This window comes from Pituophis catenifer, unplaced genomic scaffold, assembly GCF_029215685.1.
Source record: "Pituophis catenifer annectens isolate HBS135680 unplaced genomic scaffold, rPitCat1.0.hap2 SCAF_17, whole genome shotgun sequence".
Taxonomy (NCBI): Eukaryota; Metazoa; Chordata; class Lepidosauria; order Squamata; family Colubridae; genus Pituophis; species Pituophis catenifer.
This window is the reverse complement of record NW_027256897.1, coordinates 1,562,760-1,565,427: the sequence shown is the minus strand read 5'-3', so window position 1 is coordinate 1,565,427 and position 2,668 is coordinate 1,562,760.

The following is a 2,668-nucleotide window of genomic DNA, read 5'->3' as shown; positions in this document are numbered from 1 at the left end:
AGGGGGGGGTGGGGAAGCAGAGGCAGACAGCCTAATTTTGTAAGGGGGGAGGGGGGGTCAAAGGAGGCCACGTGGAGCTGGAGATGTGGGGGGGCAACTAAAGAGCCTGTTCCGCGCAGGCTCCTCAAGGACAAGAAGACCCCTCGCCACCTCCCAACAAAGCATGGGGAGGTCCCTGAACCTCACCAAGCGCGCTTTTGGGCTACTTAACTCACCAGCAGGCGCCAGTTGCAGAACGCGGAGGGGTTCCCTTTCCCTCCCGGGAAGCTGAGCCTGGGTTGGGGGCGGGCACCGGGAAGAAGGGAGGGAAGGAAGGAAGGAAGGGAAGGGAAGGAGACCCGCCCTCGCCAGCTCCTTGAAAGAGGCGCGTGGGGGGGGGGGGCGAGGCCAGGCTGGCGCTGGGGATCAGCTTCCACCCGAATCTGCCTTGGCCCAAGGATGAGACCCGGGACTGGGGGGGGGGGAGTTAGGAAACCTAATTGCAGCATCCTTTACTGAATATGGAGAGATTCTCAGTCATCCAGGTCATCGTTTGTCCTCAAGGTGCTTTTTCAAGAGGCAACTCTTGGGGTTTTCCTTGAAGACCAAGGACCAAGACCTCATCCAAGAAGCTTCTTCGGTTCGTATGAATCCTTTCATTCTCCACCAAGTCAGAACTGAAGAAGCTCCTTGGAGGAGAAGCGAAAGGTCTTTGGAGGGGAGGGGGGAAACAAAGTCGATGCCTCTGGGGAAAAAAGCACTTTTGGGACGCTGGCCCTGTTCTTGGATTGCTGCCGCCGGAATTGGCTCATCCCAACCTTTCCCAGCGGGTTCTTTCCCGCCAGGTATGGTTTACGCTCTAACCCTAACCCTTTCTTTGAGACAGATTGACTAAGTCAATCCCCTCTTCCCTGTGAAAACCCCCTCCAATATGTTCTGTCCCCGCCTCACACACGCACACAAACAGACAGCCGGGGGTTAAATAAACTGGCAGACAACCAATTCTTCCGATAAGAAGCTTGGCAGCAACCCAATACCTGCTTGCCAAGAACTTTACTCATAAACAAAATACACACAGTTCCAAGAATTGTCCAGTTCGTAAAATAAATCCAAGGCAGATAATGTTGTTTCCAAAGATGCAATGTGACTCGATAGTTGTTTTGTCCATCACAGAGTCTGAATGGCCACTTCACCCCCTTTTATACTCTGTGGGGTGTGGTCCAGTGACTCAGCTTAATCTCTGGCACGCCTCTTCTTCTGTTGTGCGCGCTTATCTCTGTGACGCTGCCGAGGATCCAGCCAAGACTCATCTCCCTCATTACTGTCCACCTGTGGATGTGTGGATGTGCTTGGCCCCGGGCCTATCTCTTGCCCTTCGGCGGGCACCAAAGGCATTGCCAGAGAGGAGGGTCCTGGAGAGGGAGGCTTGCCAACTCCTCTCCTTCACTCTCGGAGTCCTCTCCTGCCGATGACACAGGCTCAGGTAACGGAGCCACAACACAAATATTGAAAGACAGCTATCATGTCATCGCTAGCGCTTCACATTGTCAAGACTAGATATAGAATGGTTCACGCAACCCTTCATCGCGTGTTTTAGCCTCCAATCCCCAAATCTATTTCTAAAACTTAAGCCTGCTCTCCAATTTTTATTCTTGGCAGTTATAGAGTCGTCACCACACAACGGTTCATTCGAAGTTACGACGTCACTGAGAAAAGCGACTTATGACCGATTTTCACACTTGCGACCGGTGCAGCATTCCCCCACCCCACCCCAAGTCATGTGATCAAAATTCAGAAGCTCGGCAACTGGGTTCATATTTATGACGGTCGCAGTGTTCCGGGGTCACTTTTGCGACTTTCTGACAAGCAAAGTCAATAGGGAAGCCGGATTTGCTTAACAACTGTGTTGTTAATTTAATAATTTAATATAATTTAATTTAATAATTTGAATAGCAGGGATTTACTTAAAATGGGGTCGTGTAACCCACTTAACAAATGTCTCACTTAATATAATAATTTATAGTAATATAAATTGTGCGGTCAATTGTGGTGGTGAACTACTTGTATGCAATTTTAATCAAACGTCCTGAGATCACATCGTATTTCTCTTCTTTCGAATAACCCAAAATACCAGAAAGAGTATTTCTGCCTAGGACTGTCATGGCAAACCTATGGCACGCGTGCCGGAAGTGGCACACAGAGCCATCTCTCTGGGCATGCCAGCCGTTGCCCTTTGCTCTTCCGGGTTCCAGCTGGTCTTCGCGCATGGGGGAGCGCTGGAAACCGGAAGACCAGGTGACCGGCGTGCGCTTAGCTTCCTGGCGGACACATGCGCGCTGGGGAGCTGCTCTTCCAGTTTCCAGCACTCCCTTGTGTGCATGCCGGGGAATTGCTCTTCCGGTTTCCAGCACTTCCACGTGTGCACGCCGGGGAACTGATCTTCCGGTTTCCTGCCCTCCTGCGCGTGCACACCAGGGAATTGCTCTTCCGGTTTCCAGCACTTCCACGCGTGCTCACCGGGGAGCTGGTCTTCCAGTTTCCTGTGTCCCCTGCACGTGCGCTCCCGTTTCGGCCCCCGGTGCCAAAAAGGTTCACCAACACTGTCCTAGGAAGAAAAAAGAAACCTGACCCACAGACTTCCCCACCTCCAAGCAAAAGAAGGAATTCAAGAATCAGAGGCCAAACCCGC